The sequence below is a fragment of the Typopeltis vanoorti genome, chromosome 18 (genome assembly GCF_054136105.1).
Source record: "Typopeltis vanoorti isolate ZY-2024b chromosome 18, IOZ_Tvanoo_1.0, whole genome shotgun sequence".
In the NCBI taxonomy this organism is placed as follows: Eukaryota; Metazoa; Arthropoda; class Arachnida; order Uropygi; family Thelyphonidae; genus Typopeltis; species Typopeltis vanoorti.
The window spans coordinates 81,815,364-81,828,107 of NC_143566.1; the positions used below are offsets into that span (position 1 = coordinate 81,815,364).

Consider the following 12,744-nt stretch of genomic DNA (forward strand, 5'->3'; position numbering starts at 1 on the left):
TAACTACATGTGCGATACGAGCAGACACAAATTTAGCGAAGATGAAATTTGATTTATAAGTTGCATGGCGAAAAATATGAAAAAATGAAGGGTTACTAGAATTTGTAGACAGTGTTATATCGAAACCACGTCTTTTAAGTGCCGCGTATGCGAGGGTTACCTGTACCTCGCATAATGCGGCTCAGGCAGTGCTACTTCTACTGTAATGCATCTTACTGTAATTACTGTAAGATGCATTACAGTATGGATTGTAATTTCATCAAAAAGACAGTTATTTTGATTACATTTTGCACTTATTCATTGCATTGGAGTAGTGATGTGTTACAAAATTTTATGGCAGAATGCATTTTAGAGCATTCCTAAAAATTCTTGAACATTTTATTCATATTTATTACATTGAAATATCTGCCACAGTACAGTTACAAAAGCAATGATGGGGCTGCTTTAGTACAATGTATTACTCCTTTATATGTGATTATGAGTGGGAAAGGGAAATGTAAAGGAGATGAAGAACGTAAGAAGCATAAATAGCTAAAGTAAATGTTCAGAATGCCTTACATTGAAACCTATTGTATTAAGGCTCTGCTCAGTGTGGTTTCACTTAGTACTTAAAATTTTCAGTGCACTGTTTGAGATATTGCTGCATATATATTGTTGCACATCTATTGAAGGGCATGAAAATGTCTAATGATCTTCACACAAAGTAGCTTCTAAAAGTTCCTCTAATCATATCATGGCAGATAGTTTGGTCATGTGAAAAGAACCATGTTTGGCAGCACTTGCTAGAATGTAGCATCAGTTCTCAAGCTGATAGCAACTTATAGCAGCAAATTGTGTTATAACATATGTGCAAAACGTTCCTGATTAAGCAGTGCATGAACATCACATTTTCTGTGTTGCTTTAAAAATTACTCCAAAAGACATTGAGGCATTCTAAATTTAGCTTACAGTGACATGTCAATGAAAAATAATCCAAGTGTGTATGAATGGATTAAGTGTTTCTGTGAAGGTCATGAAAGTGTCATCGATTATCTGCACAAATGGTTGCCTCTCAGAGAACAAATTACTCAAATGTTGAATATATGTAAGATATGGTAAAATGTGACAGATGCCAAACTCTTGAGGAAATTCTCTCACAAAGTTGGGATTTCATTTGAGAATTGGCATGGTAGCCTGCATAATCACTTGAACATGCATCCCATTTATTAACATAGGGTCCATCAAATGCTGATAGCAGACCAGAGAAAAACTGGTACACTTCAGGTTGGTGACCTCATTGATATGACAGATATGGATGACAATTTTCGTGGATAACATAATCATGTAAGCGAACCATGGGGCTTTTTGTTGTGTTGCAAGACAGAGCTGCACTCTCCCGAATAGAAGTCACCAGCACTGCCCTGCCCTGAGATATGAAGTTCTGGCAGGACTGAAGTAAAGGTAAGGTTGTGTTGGAAGTCTCTCTGATTCACAGGATATTGTTCATTTTAAATTCATTGCTAAAGTGTAAACATTAACTAAGAAACAGTATGGTGAACTGCTGTGCTGCCTAAAAAATACATTTAGAAGGAAAGATCCTGAGAAATGGTTAGACAGTTGAATTCTTAATGATAATGTACCAGTCCTTTTTTTTTTGTTGTTAGAGAAATACCTTTTCTTGTTAGAGAAATGCATTTACAAATTAAGCACATTCTTTCAACACTAGAATATCATCCCTTATTCTTCTTATTTTCCACCCTATAATTGTTGTCTGTTTCCATAGGTCAAAAGTAACCTGATTGGATGAGATTTTATTGATGTTAGTGATGTCATTGCAGTATGACATGAACCTCCATGAGATCAGATAAAATGGGTTTTAAGAGGGAAAGAAATGCAGTAGACAGTTTGAGTATTTTATGTTATCTAAAATGATTCCAGGAACTTTTTTGAAACCTCCTTTCATAATATGTGAATATGCAAAATAACTCATTTTACCATATATATCCAAGTATTATACACCATAAAGATTTACAACTGAGATTTGTGATTTAAAAATATCTCTAATAGAAACATAAAGTAATGTATTGTGTTGTATGTTGCCAAAAAGAGATCCATAATAATTATACAGAACATGCTTTCCTTTCTCAAAAAAAAAAAAAAAATCAAGATGTTGCTTGCTGCATCTTGTTAGTTTTAAACTTTTAATGTTAATTTTTATTATAAATCTGTTTCTTCCCTCTCCCTTTAATCTAGATTTCTTTTTATCAGAGATTTTCAAGGAAGCCATACATCATCCACACCAACACTCATACTTTCTGTCAAACTCACTCGCTAGATGCATTCTCACCACTTCAACCGGCAAACTGTTTCACTCACTCACTTCTTCCTCTTCAATCTTCTGGCTCTGTCCACTGCTGGACAAAGGTCTTTCCCATGGTTTTCCAGACCACTTGGTTTTTTGCCTCTCCCATCCATCTCACTCCTGCAACTTGTTCCAATTCATCTCTCCACCTTCTTCCCGGTCTTCCTCTTTGTCTTGCTCCATCCATTGGTCTCCACTTTGTTGTTTTTCTAGTCCATCTCCTGGCATTGCATCTGGCAATATGGCTAGCCCATCTCCACTTAGCCTGTTTAATGTATTTTACAATATCCGTTACACCTGTTTGAAATCTTATCCAGGTAGTTGTCTTCCTATCTCTTAATTTTATTTTTAGAAAACTTCTCTGCATGCGATGCTGTGTTGTTCTCAGCTTTTTGTTTAGGGCTTCTGTTAAAGTCCATGTTTCGTTTCTCCTCCTGTATGTTAGGACATGAAGTATACACTTGTCGAAAGCTTTCCTTTTTAGACTCATAGGGATATCACTTCTGAATATGTCTCTCATTTTCTTATAAGCTATCCATTCAAGATGAATTCTTTGTTCAATCTTTTTTCTTTTTTCAAAGAAAAAGGGTAAGAGCTAGAAAAATCTAGCTCTTACCCTTTTCTGTAACCTATAACACCTGTTTCAAAAGTTTATAGGGCTCATATCATCCTTCTACCAGTATCAGCATTTCACATATCCTTAATCTGACTGTCCTCATAATCTACATTCCACAATCTCAAGATGATCTTTTAACTCTCCTTTGCATCCTCTCCACAGCTTCTTTATCTCCTCAGAACCCTGGAGGCCAAATCTGCACACAGCAGTCATCCAAGTTGGTTTGTGTCTAGGCCTTGTGAAGAAATGAAATAACTCCCTTATCCCTAAAGATCAGTTTTTATTTCAGAATTACAATTATCCTCTGAGTTCTTGCAATTTTTAGTATGTGACCTTGGAACTTCAACTTCCTATGCACCATAACAACAAGAACCCAAGCATAATCCCACCAGTATAATATGCTACTGGAAATCTCATCATGCCAAAGTGGAAAAATCATGATGTTGATTTTTCGTGTTATGCAATTACTATAAGTTCACTGTTAGTAAGTGTAACTTACTAACATTGAATTGACAGTGATTATCATTTTCCCAAGTTCTGACCTGTTCAAGTCATTCTGTAAGAGTTGCATATCAGTAGCATCTCTGGTTGCCCTGCCTCTCTTTGCATCATCAGCAAGTAGTTGAACATCTCTTGTTAGTTCCTTCCCAATATCATTAATGTATAGATTGAGCAACAGTGGTCCAAGGACTAATCTCTGGAGTACACCAATAGTCAGTTAAATTTGGTGGATCTACACCCCTCACCCCAATATACCACTTTCTGATATCTGCTTATTCTAGTCAATAATTTATATTCCAATCCTGTAACCCCAATTTATGCAAAGACCTTTCACATGTATCCAGTCAAATCTCTTAGCAAAGTCCACTGATATCATAGTGTATCCATTCCCTTTATCCATCTCAGCTTTAACATCACTATAAAATAAGAACAAATTGTCTAGACATTACCTATGTTTAGTAAATCTATGCTATTCCTTGCAAAGTATAGCTGTCTCTCAACCATATGCAAATTGAAACTCGAATATACAACCAGGTCAAGGGCCTAAACAAATTCAACTGAACATCCTTCAGCATATGTGTTGATATCCCATCTGTCCCTGTTGCTGAATTGATATCCAGGTTATGCAACACTTGTAGAAACTCCTTCTTGAGCAATTTGTGTCTTTATTGAGTATAATGATAGTACTATGCACCAGGTTGATAGATCTTTAAGCAATCTCTTCTTCTGAAACAAGCTTGCCATCTACCTTCAATAAAGTTATTTTTCTTGTTCATTCTTTCTTTTACATGCAGCATGGTAAAAAAATTCTTTTGGGTTGGCTTTAGCTTGCACAGGCAATTTCTTTTCAGCCAACTGCACTAACTTTTCTGGCCTCTCCTTTATATATTTCATAACTCTTCTAACAATCTTATTCACACAGTGAAGAAACTGAGGTGTATGAGGACAAGGTATTAGAGCTGTCGCACAAACTGAATAAGAATTCAGTAATAGGGACAGATGGGATATCAGCACGTGTGCTAAAAGCGTGTTCAGCTGAACTGGCTATTCCTTTCACCAGGCTGTTTAATATAAGTCTCAGAACAGGGAAGATTCTGCAGGAATGGAAAGAATGTATGGTAATTCCATTGCACAAGGGTGGTGCAAAGACCGATGTATCCAACTATCGACCAATTGGTATCTCAGGTGGTGAAGATTTTGGAAAAATTGGTTAGGACTTATATTCAGAAATAGGTTGACAGTAAATTTCTACTTTGCAATGAGCAACATGGGTTTACTAAGGAAAGGTTATATTTGAGCAACTTGCTCACATTCTGTAACATTGTTACCACTGAACTAGACAAGGGAATGGATATACCATGGTCATTTTGGATTTTTCTAAGGTTTTGACAGAATACAGCATGGTAGACTTGCATAAATTGGAGAATATGGGTTTGGATTATAGAATATTAGTCTGGATAAGAGGATGGATGACTGACAAATATCAAAAAGTGGTATATGGGGGATGTGAATCTGAAAAATTTAAGTTAGTAAGATGCAGGAGGAGCATGGGACAACTCTGAGGTTTATCAGTGCCACCATCTCTTTACATGGCATATGGAGCATAGATAGCTGTAAAGGACTTAAAACAGCTTGGGCTTATGCAGGATATAAAAGTTTTTTCCTTGAGGCCCCTACAGGTATTGCCACCAGAGAATTACTACAATGATAACTAGAATAGGCATAGGTCATCGTTAACACAATCTTTCAACATAAAAATGTGCACAAATTTGCTTGGAGAAAAAGCACAAGAAAAAAGAAAGTGTTATGAAATCTGTTATTATCATGCCAGTGATATCTTCACACTGGTTTACAATACAAGAATATAAAGTCGAGCCAGTTTTACAGGTGAACTGTAGTACAAATATTATTATTAATTTCAGAGACCTCCAGGGAGTAAAGAATTCATCAAGGGAGATCATATATTATCCGCACCACATATCATATCTTCTCTTAAGCTCATTCACACTGGATGCACTCGCTACTTGAACAGGCAACTGTTCCACAGATTTTTCTCTCACTGCTCTGTGAGAGAAAAATCTAGCTCTCGCCTCTTTCTTTTAACCACACATGAAGTTAACTTCCACAGATGCCTCCTCTCCCTACCTTCCATATAATGAAAAATTTTATCAGTTGATAACTTATAACACCCTTTCAGAAGTTTATAGACTGCTATCATATCATCTATCTTTCTCCTGTTAGCCAGTGTCTTCAGTTCACATACTCTGTCTTTCCTTGTAATCTGTATTCCATTATCTCATATCATCTTCTACTCTCCTTTGAACTTTTCTACAGCTTTTTTTTTTTTTTTTTTTTTTTATATCCCTTCCAAATCCAAGAGACCAAATCTGCACACAGCAGCCCAGGTGCATTCATATCAAAGTCTTGTAAAGAGGCAAAATGGCTTCCTTATCCTTACATGTCAATTGTCATTACAACATCAAAATTATCCTGAGTTGCATTTATAATTTTTGAAATGTAATCTTTGGACTTCAGTTTCCTATCCACTATAACTCCATGATCCCTAGCCTCATCAGTTTCTTATAACTTAATCCCACCAATATAATATGTAGTTGGATATCTCATAATGCCAAAATGTATAACTTTACATTTACTAATAGATTTCACGGTTTGATATGAACACAGATGGATAAGAAAATAACTATTTATTAACTTAAAAGCTAGTATTTCACTGGTATTATATCCAGCATCTGTCAAACCGTGAAATCTATTACAAAAATATCTGACGAATACATAAGCCTATCCATGCGTTTACATTTACTAACACTGAATTTACAGCTATTATCATTTGCCCATCATTCCATGATTGACTTGCCTATCTTTGCATCATCAGCAAACAGTTGAACATCTCTTGTGACATCCTTCCCATATTGTTAATGTATAGATTGAACAACAATGGTCCAAGGACTGATCACTTTAAATCTGACAAGGATCTATATACCACTATATACTATATGACATGATAAGGACTATATGCCACTTTCTGATACCTATCCATCAGCCACTTATCTAAGTCAATAATTTATATTCCATTCCCATATTCTCCAGTTTACACGACAGCTTTTCATGTGGTGACTTATCAAATGCCTCAGCATAGTTTAATATTATCATTGTGTACCCATTCCATTTATCCAACTCACCAATAGCATTATTATAAAATATGAGCAGATTGCTAAAACATGAGTTCTGTTTATTAAATCCATACTGTTCATTGTGAAGTATAGCTTATGTGTCAATTTATTTCTGTATGTGAATTCTTGCCAACTTTAAAATTTTCATCACTACTCCAGATATGTTGGTCAGTAATTAGACACATAGTTTTTGCACCACCTTTGTATAATGGGGCTATCATACAGTCTTTCTGCCTGTGGGATCTTTTCTTTGCTAAGTCCCAAGTTATACAAAGTCATTTCAGTTGAACATTCTTTTAGCTCACATGCTGATATCCAATCTTGCCCTATTGCTGAATTGATATCCAGGTTATGCAACAGCTGTTGAACCTAATTTTTATGCACTTTCATCTCTTCATTGTGCAGAATGGTGCAAAAAGCTACCAGTATAGTAGTAGCATTCTGTACCATTACATTTACCTGGTTGATAGATCTTGACAAAGTGAGCACTCATTATTTGAACAATTTTATCTGCTTCTGCATTCTACATTCCATACTGTCTGCATTCACTAAAGTTATTCTTACACATTCATTTTTTTTCTGACTGGCAGTATAGCGATAAAATTCTGTTGGGTTGCTTTTAGCCTACATAGTTTTTTTTTTTTTTTTTTTTCATCTCTTATTTAGTGAACACTCATTATTTAAACAATTTTATCTGTTTCTATAAATAATAAATTACACGGTAACCACAGTAATTAACTTTAATCGACTAATTTTATCTTATTCCATATAAATTTATTCAGTTGACTTCCTACCATACCAGTTTTGTTGATTCTGTTGTCTATTTCCATATTTAATTTATGACAAATTCAGGCCAGAAAAGTTACGGCTTTTGTATGGAAAGCTAAATAAGAGTATGAAAAAGAAGGGAAAAAAAAAAGCTATGCAGGCTAAAAACAACCCAAAAGAATTTTATTGCTATGCTGCCATTCAAAGAAAAAAAAAAATGAATATGTAAGAATAACTTTAGTGAATGCAGACACTATGGAATGTAGAATGTCAGAAGCAGATAAATCTTTAAAGGTATCTGTGGTATAACTATAAATAATAAAGTACACGATAACCATATTAATTAACTAATGAAATAAAGGTATAAATATTTCATACTGAAATTAACAGTACATCATCAGTGTAGACAACAAATAGTTCAAAGGAATAGAATACAAGTATGTAACAGTCAGTGGATTACCAATTAAAAACTATTGTGCCCTGCTAGAAATTAATATTAATAAAATATTATTAAATAATTCTTAAAAATTATTTCTTTGATGGTTACATAAAATAAGAATGTCCAAACTTTTGGGAGAGAGAGACAATCATTTCAATTCAAATTTGGCCAATGTAAAAGGGCTTCGCAACTTTCTTTGAAAAGGTGTTCGTATTTAAACTTGTATCTATGAAGAAGACAAGCTTTATCCCACTAGATATTGGTCTGGCACAACAATACTATATTGTGCCAGACCAGACTTTTGAGGTTTCATGTATTCGATATAATACTGGTGTTCCTTCATTCTTTTTTCCACAGAACGGCCTGTTTGTCCAAAGTATGTTAAATTACATTTGCAAGGTATCTGATAAACACCAGCTAATGATAGAGGTGCCAGTTTTTCTTTTGTAGATGTGAACGAGTGAGAAATTTTGTTGATAAGAAAATATGGGGGAATGAGATGATACTTCTTCGAAATTCTGCCAATCAGTTCTGAGATACCAGAAATATAAAGGATTGGAACCCTGCAGTCTGTTGAAGAATCCTGAGGTGTCGGAACATAGGAGTCAATTATCTGCTGGATTTGATTGGGGTTGTAATCATTAAATTCTATTAACTTTTTGATAGTGAAAAGTTCTTATTGTAAGCTTCAGGGAGAGGAGCACACTTTATGTGCTCTATTAATTAAGGACTTGATAACACCAATTTTTTGAGAGGTGTGATGAACAGACTTTTGATGAATGCATCTGCCAGTAAAGGTAGGTTTTCGATAAACACTGGTTGATAAATTACTAGAGGCTGTGCATGTAAGAAGGATGTCCTAGAATGGTAAAGTACCAGCCTTTTCTTTTTCCATGGTGAACTGAATGCATGGGTGAAGGCTATTTATCTGTTCTAGGAATGTAGTAAGCTCCATTTCAGCATGCCACCAAATAGTAACAACATCATCAACATAACGAAACCAAAGAGAGAGTTGGGGATGAATGGATGAGAACAAGGTGTCTTCCAGATGGTTCAAAAAATAGTTTGCCAAAGCTGGAGACAGAAGGCTACCCATGGCAGTACCTTCAACTTGTTTGTAAATCTTGTTTTTCCAGTTGAAATATCCTGAATGTATAACAAATTCAAAAATCTTTGCAATATCTGGAGGGTAATCATCATATAGTAAATTGATAGTGTCAGATAATGGAATATTGGTAAAGAGGGAAATCAATATCAAAACTGACTAACAAGTCAGACTCTTGTATGTGAACATCCTTGATTTGTTCAAGAAAATATGTCGAATTTTTAATGAACGTGACAGAAATTTAGCAATTCTATAAGTGGAAGAGTCAATACAATTCACGACAGGTCTTACTGGATAACCTTCTTTATGAATTTTTGGGTGGCCATATAAACGAGGAGTTCTTCCAAAATGAGTGTGCAATTTGTCCACGGTATTTTGATCTCAACTGACAGCTTCATCAAGCAGCTTATTTAATTGTTTAATTTGCGATTTTGTAGGATTATGATTGATTTCTTGGTAGGTGGAGGTATCTTGCAAAAGGCAGTCTACATTTCTACGATTTGAAGTTGCTGCTTCACTTTTTAAAACAAATTACCTCCATTTAATTTACTGAGTGCTGAAACCCATGCGCTAACCTCATTAAGAAAAAAATCGCGATATATCTATTTCAAAAGCTGGTAAAGGAAAAATGGTAGTGGTAATGGATAAGGCTGACTATGAGAGAAAAGTAGACTGCATTTTGCAAGATACCTCCACCTATGTGCCTAAGTAGCTGAAATGTTTTACTTGTTCTATAGGTTCTCTATTCACAATGCAGTTGATATTTTCATTGTCTTTGTCTTGCAATTGCTGACCTTCAACCCTATCTATTACAACAGTTATTCAATTTAGTCAGGGAATCTAGCAGATTTATTTAGAAGTATAACATTGTCAACATAAAGCAAAGAGCTGACATTCACATCTCCAATTCTGATAACAGGTTTAATACCACTTTCCTTCATAATGGATCCATATAGATAATGAATAACAGAGGGATAATGTACATCCTTGTCTGACACCAGATTTAACATTAAACCATCTTCCTGTACTTCCTTCAATTCTAACTGCTGACTTAAAATTCAAATAAAGACTAAGTATTGCTTGATATAATGTCCCATTGATGGCATATAACTGTAGCATATTGAATAACTTCTCTCTTGGTACCTTGTCATATGCCTTTTCCAGATCTACAAAACTTAAATACAGATATTTGTTATATTCCCATGATTTCTCAACTATTTGTCGTAAAGTGAAAATCTGATCCCGACTGCCTCTATATGGCCTGAATCCAGCTTGTTTTTCAAACCTTCTCAACCTTTTCTCAAGTATACTAGCATAAATCTTACCAGGAGCACTCAGTAGAGAAATACCCTCTGTAAATCTCACATTCAATTTTATTTCCCTTTTCATATATGGATACTATGAGAGCTCTACTCCAATCAACTAGATTCATCCCTCTGTCCAGGCCTTCTGAACTATGAAGTGCAGCCACTGTAAGACTTTTATACTTCCATACTTGAGCATTTCTGGTCGAACATCTACTCCTGGTGCCTTTTTCACATTTCAGAAATTCATGAGATTTGTCTTCTACTCAATCAATGTTTGGATAATTTCCCATAATAATTACACACTTACTACCCATCACTAAGTGTGTAATAAAATCACTGTAATTTAGTGATGCATTTCATCATCTCCAGCAGCTGAACCACTAGGTCTGTAGTAACACTCCACCACATATTTTATCAGTGCCAGACACTGAAAAAAAAAAATTGAGTGATTCGGCTAGGGAGGCGCATAGTGGATGCAGGAAATTAAAGAGACATTACTAGAAAAGATAAAAGCATATCAGAAGTTCTTAGCAAGTAAGTTGGCAGATGCCATAAGAGAATACAGAGAAAAATATAAGAAAGCTAAGCTATGTGTAAAAGTAGCTCTAAGTGTGAAACAAAAGTCAAGGGGAAGACTTTAATAAAAATATAGAGATATATATCAGAAAGATGGCAAAATATTCTATGGTTTATTGAAAAAACTTAGAAATGATGGAAAGGCAGCTGGAGCAGATAATATTTGACCATAAATACTCAAATATGGAGCTTTAAAAGTTTATACCTCCATATTTGCAATATAAAACTGTAATTTTATTGTGACTACACTACACTACATAATTTAGAATGCCCAATCATAAGGTCATATTCCAGATAATTGGAGTAGAACTGTCATTCCCATCCACAAAAAAGTGAGCAATTGAATTACAGAGGAATTTCTCTACTTTCTACTAGTTGTCTACTGAGATTTATACATGACTACTTGAGAAGAGGCTAAGAAAATTGTTGAAGAAAAACATGTCAGAAACAAGTGGATTCAAACCAAACAGAAGTTGTCAAGTCAGATTTTCACTTCACAGCAAATAGTTGAGAAATCCTAGGAATAAAATAAGGATATCTGTACTTAAGTTTTGTAGATCTGGAAAAAGCATATTACAAGGGAAAATCTGGTCAGTAGATTACAATTAGATTGAGTGAATGGAACAGTATACAGAGCAGTGATTATCTATATTTCAGTTGTAAGTCAGCAGTTAGAACTAAAGAAAGTAAGTACTGGAAAGTGGTTTGATCAAAATCAAATATGACTCACATTATGAAAAAAAAATGGCATTAAACCTAGTATCAGAATCTAAGATAGCGGGCTTACCTCTTTGTTCTACATAGATAATGTTGTACTCTTAAAGAAATCCAATGCAAATATCCAGGATTCTTTAACTAAATTGAATGACAGCTTTAACAAATTTGGAGAAAATTACCAATAAAATGACCAGATCTCTAAAACTGGCAGAAACCTAAAAATGTCAGCTGTATTCTCATATTTAGGCACAATACTTAGTGAATATGGTAAATTAAATTTGGCAATAGACAATCCTGAAACAGTAACCAAACCTGAGATTGTCATAAGCCAGTTGAATAAATTTATATCGATGAGAGAGAAATTAGCCAAAACACTAAACTAGCAGTGCACAAACACAGTGTTCAAACCAGTTTTTAAGTTATGGATCTGAGAGATGGACTAGAAGTGAAGCACTTGATCAAAGACTAGAGACCACAAATATATCAAAGTGCTGAAAAAAATTAGGAGAGGGAACAGATGGTAGAATCATATTAAAAATGAAGATATCAGAAAGGAAATTAACATTGTTAGCATGAATGAATGTGTGAGCAGAGTTAATCTAAGATGTATCGTCACTTAAACAGAATGGGGAAAGGAAAGATTAGCAAAACAGGTGTTTCATACTAAAATGGCAGAAAAAGAATGAGAGGAAAACCAAGATCTTGGTGGATTGATTCCCTCATAAAATGGCCTAGAAGTCAGATATTAGATATGATAATATTAGAGTAATAAACAAATACTATGGATTAGTGCTAGTTGTTGAAAGTTTTTTTATAAATTAAATTTAATTTATAACAAGAAATCATGCAAGAATATAATTTCTTGGCATTTTTAATTTAAGTAATAGACAAATTTGGAAGAAAATTGTAGATAGGAGATTAGTAATTATGTTAACTTAATCATGTAATACTGTTGTAGTATCATATACATGATACTACAACAGTTGTGAGTGTATGTCAGAAAACTGATAATGACCTCATACACGTGTGGTTTAATTGTAAGCATCTATATACAACATTATCGTTGGATTTTTTTTTATTGAACTGATTTCTTAATCTGTATACCATATTTAATTGAATATTAAATCAATTACTATTTACACATAATTAGAAATGTAAATGCTGTCCTTGTATTTTGATTCTT

The 12,744-nt window shown here is 34.4% G+C and overlaps 1 protein-coding gene across 1 annotated transcript in view; it reads left to right on the forward strand.

Moving 5' to 3' along the window:
• The window catches only part of LOC150096851 (mdm2-binding protein-like), a 269,877-nt gene that overhangs the window by 117,736 nt on the left and 139,397 nt on the right, over positions 1-12,744 (forward strand). The gene's annotated exons all lie outside the window — the stretch shown is intronic.